The sequence below is a fragment of the Rhagoletis zephyria genome, unplaced genomic scaffold, assembly GCF_001687245.7.
Source record: "Rhagoletis zephyria isolate East Lansing unplaced genomic scaffold, Rhagoletis_zephyria_1.1 Rzeph_scaffold_01474, whole genome shotgun sequence".
Lineage (NCBI taxonomy): Eukaryota > Metazoa > Arthropoda > Insecta > Diptera > Tephritidae > Rhagoletis > Rhagoletis zephyria.
The window spans coordinates 84,506-89,445 of NW_016158558.1; the positions used below are offsets into that span (position 1 = coordinate 84,506).

The 4,940-nt window shown below is 37.3% G+C and overlaps 1 long non-coding RNA gene across 1 annotated transcript in view; it reads left to right on the forward strand.

Moving 5' to 3' along the window:
* LOC108364140 (uncharacterized) overlaps positions 1–4,940 on the forward strand; it is an 8,055-nt gene that overhangs the window by 2,963 nt on the left and 152 nt on the right. Inside the window, exon 2 of the long non-coding RNA XR_001847707.1 lies at positions 3,871–4,200. This is a non-coding gene — a long non-coding RNA (uncharacterized LOC108364140). The remainder of the gene's footprint in view (positions 1–3,870; positions 4,201–4,940) is intronic.

The following is a 4,940-nucleotide window of genomic DNA, read 5'->3' on the forward strand; positions in this document are numbered from 1 at the left end:
AAAGAAGGCAAAAGTGAAGATAAAGACGAAAATGGAGACAATGACAGATACATAAGAATTAGGGTAACTGAAAGGGTAAGAACATTTCTTGAATTTATGAAGTGAAACTTCTTTAGCGGCAGTTGGTTGGTTGGGAGTAAATTGTCAAATTCAAGGGGAATAATGCACATGGAAATGGTTCTCAGTGGTTTAGCGGTTTGAGAATAAAAATAAAAATAAAGATGCCTAGAGGTACAGGCAAAAACGAAGATCAAAGTAAATTTAAACACTTTAAGGTAAAGGTGAAGAGGAATATGCAAAAATTAAGATAAATGTGAAGAAAAGGATGAGGATGAAGATCGATATTGTTATCGATATAAAACTCGATATTTTTATCGATATAATAATCGATATTGCTATCGATAAAATAATCGATATTGTTATCGATACTGTTATTGATTAAATAACCGCTATTGTAATCGATATAATAATCAATATAATAATCGATATTGTTATCGATACAATAATGGATATTGTTATCGGTATAATAATCGATTAAATAATTGATTTTGTTATCGATTTAGTCATTTATATTGTTAACGGTATGTACAATAGTCGATACTGATGATTGCTATATTTATTGATGAATTAATCGATTTTGCAATCGTTGTATTTTTCTATACGTTTATGGATATTGTTATCGGTATTTTTATCGAAACAGGAACATGGAATGTGATCACGTTACATGACATCACATTACATTTTATCACATGATATGAAGAGACATCACATGATATTACATCACATAATATGATATCACATCACACGATATCACGTGACATGGCATTATATGATATGACATCACATTATATGGCTTGACATCACATGACTTGACATCACATGATATGACAGCGTATGACATGACATGGCATTACATGACGTGGCATCACATGATATGACTTCATATGGTATGACATCCTATAGCATGACATCAGAGGATACGACAACACATGACATGACATCCTATCTTCTTCTTCTTCTTCCTTTTTGGCGCTGTAACCGCGTAAGCGATTTTGGCCGAGTTCAGCAAAGCACGCCAGTCGTTTCTCCTCTGTGCCAACTGACGCCAATTGGAAACGCCAAGTTAAGCCAAGTCCTTCTCCACCTGATCTTTCCATCGCAGTGGGGGCCTCCCTCTTCCTCTGCTACCACCAGCGGGTTCCGAGTTGAATACGTTCAGAGCTGGAGCGTCGGTGTCCATTCGAACCACATGACCAAGCCAGCGGGGCCGCTGTATTTTAATTCGCTGCACTATGTCCATATCGTTGTAAAGCTCGTACAGCTCATCGTTCCATCGTCTGCGGTACTCGTCGTCGCCAACGCGTAAAGGCCCGTAAATCTTCCGCAAAATCTTTCTCTCAAACACTCCAAGAGCCGCCTCATCGGATGTTGTCATTGTCCATGCTTCTGCGCCATATACCAGCACGGGCATGATGAGTGACTTATAGAGCGCGGCTTTCGTAAGTCGAGAGAGGACTTCATCCTGAATTGCCTTCTCAGTCCAAAGTAGCACTTGTTGGCAAGAGTGATTCTACGTTGGATTTCAATGCTGACATTATTATCGGTGTTAATGCTGGTTCCCAAGTAAACGAAATTCTCTACTTTCTCGAAATTGTAACTGTCGACAGTGACTGTTACGCAGCGTCCCACTCAGTATGACTGTGTATGTGTGAGTGTGTATCCACCGGATGTGAAAGTAGCTATAAATTCTATAAGCCACACAAAGTTACAGCCAAGGGTGTGAAACCTTGCTAACCAGGCGGTTCGATAAGGCAGTACTAAGCGTGTGTGAATGTCTATGTGTTAGTGTTGTTTATAGTTGAGTAAAAATCTTAAACTTCGGGGATATGCGGGAAACTTACTGAGTCACTCCTTCGGGTTGATCAGCTCTAATAAAATAGCGCTGAAGGAGTCGTAAATGTTCAGTTAGAAAAAAATACGTTGGCGGTGAAGTGTCGCGAGTTTAAGTGCCTAATTTTGTGCGGTTAATTATGTATATTTTTATATAAAAGTTAAACGGGAAAAACGGCGGTATTCCGTAATTTGTGGATATATATATATGCGTATAAAGATATATATATTTATATATATGTATATATATATAACGGTCGAGCTGAAGCTGCCTGAAGTGCAACCAACGAGACCTGTGGAGATCCCGTCACTTATCCGGAACACCTAATTAGCCAAGACCGATAATATTGGGAGTTGAAGTAAGTTTAAAGAAGCAAGCGAATTGAATTTGAACAAAAAAAAGGCCATCTACATGCATACACAAAAACGCGTGAAGGCACTGGCTTCCGCGTACGTACAGTGTGTAGGTAGATGCGTATGGCCACCACTCCGCTTTATTAACTTTTGATTAAATTATAGTGTTTTTTTTTTAGGTCGCCAGTACACAGGTATAAATCGACCTCCCCAGCAGAAAAATAGTACTACCGTCAACAACACTGCAATTGTTGCGTCAACAACAAAGGACGCAAGTGCAGGCAGCAAGCCCCGACGCAATTAAAGTCAACCGCCATCTATACCAACAGGTACCGAGCTGGACGTTAGATAGAAGTTGCACGCACCGCCATACATAACCATGTAACACCTATGCACGATAGAAGCAGCGCACACACACCTCTACATATACAATTTGATATCAACTATCATAGGCAGAACTGGCAACAATAATAATACAGGGATCAGCTGTGCGGAATCTTCGAACTGAGAGAGGGTCAATGCCCGCTGCAGATTGAGCGATTAAGCAGAATTCCAGTGGGCTGAATAGGGGAAAGGAGAATTCTGGTCAGAAGCAGGCGAGCATACATACATACATATTTTTCCCTGCTCAGACATTGGGGGCGCGGTCACCCCTCCAGAAATTCTTGGGGAGCGACCAGCTACTACAACCATCAGCGGAGGAGCATCAGCTTTTTTTTTTTTGCGGAAATTTTTAGTTGTTATACTTACGCGTTTGCCATATGAATTTTATGAATTACTATTTCGCTTAGGTATAATATTTTTAGTTACTTAAACTTCTGAATTTTTTTGATTTCAGTTTGAGCATAGTTTCTTGTTTCCTTTTTTTACTCGCCTATTTTCAACTCGCTGCTCTCTTCCCGCTCAATTTATCTCGTTGTTGTTTTTTTGTATTTTTATATATATATTTTCTTTTTACCGCATGGGTTTGTGTAAATCCGAGCTCAATATTTTGTTTGCTGAGGATTAATTTAATGAATTTAAGTTTTTTAAATTTTAATATTTTAATAGGCTTGTCTGATCTTGCATCCTTTAGTGCAAATAAAACGAAGTTATTCCACTATTGTTGCCCAACGTTTCGCTAAACTCATTAGCATCTTCAGGGGCTGGTTGTTTATTTTCACTGTATCAACAATAAGTACAAAAATTACAATTATGCATTAACGTTTGACAAAAATTACATAAGGAACATACATGTATGACGTGCATATGAACATAAAAATGGCAAATGAATTATACTATTTTACTACTTACAGAAATTTCTATTATAACATATTTAATTAAACTTAATTTTACTTCGGTACCATCTATTGTGGTAGTCTTGTCAATACTGGTAATTGCTAAAATTCGTCATAAACATAAAATGTATGCAGCAGCAATGTCATCGGTATCTTCTTTCTTGTTTATTGTTTTTTCTCTTTTTTGCATTATTCTTAGGCTCTCCAGTGTATACCTTGTCTTTTTCCTTTTTTCCTATATATATTTTATTACAGGCTTCGTTTTCTTTGCCTTTACATGTTATTTCGTAAACTACGTTGTTCTGTTGTTTGGTGTCTATAGGGCTTTTTGTTTTTGTGTAAATCGTAGATAAAGTGTTATTGGACTTGTAGGCGAGAGTGATATTTTGTTTTCTAGCCAAGTCGCGATCGAGGTTTTCGGATAGTTTGGGGATGTATGTTATGCTGTGGTATTGTTTTTTCGTGTCTGTTGTTTTTGTAGATGTTGCTCTATTTTGAGGGCTGGTTATTTCCATTACTTTCTGTTGTATAAGTTCGCGTATTAGGTAGTCGGGGTAATTGTTGCTTTTTAGTATTTTTCTTATTTTGTCTATGTTTGCGTCATGAAATCGTTGGTGGCTTAAAGTAAGTATTTTATGTATTAGGTTTTTGGCGGTGTTTATTTTGTATTTGGTGGGTTGTGATGAGTAGTAGTTAACTTGTTGTAGTTAGTTTGGAGTACCAGTCCAAAAGTAAGCTATTTTTCTCTCTGTGAATGCAGACGTCTAAGAAGGGGATGCGTGCGTTTTCTTCCATTTCTATGCTTCGGTACCATCTATTGTGGTAGTCTTGTCAATACTGGTAATTGCTAAAATTCGTCATAAACATAAAATGTATGCAGCAGCAATGTCATCGGTATCTTCTTTCTTGTTTATTGTTCTTTCTCTTTTTTGCATTATTCTTAGGCTCTCCAGTGTATACCTTGTCTTTTTCCTTTTTTCCTATATATATTTTATTACAGGCTTCGTTTTCTTTGCCTTTACATGTTATTCCGTAAACTACGTTGTTCTGTTGTTTGGTGTCTATAGGGCTTTTTGTTTTTGTGTAAATCGTAGATAAAGTGTTATTGGACTTGTAGGCGAGAGTGATATTTTGTTTTCTAGCCAAGTCGCGATCGAGGTTTTCGGATAGTTTGGGGATGTATGTTATGCTGTGGTATTGTTTTTTCGTGTCTGTTGTTTTTGTAGATGTTGCTCTATTTTGAGGGCTGGTTATTTCCATTACTTTCTGTTGTATAAGTTCGCGTATTAGGTAGTCGGGGTAATTGTTGCTTTTTAGTATTTTTTTTATTTTGTCTATGTTTGCGTCATGAAATCGTTGGTGGCTTAAAGTAAGTATTTTATGTATTAGGTTTTTGGCGGTGTTTATTTTGTATTTGGT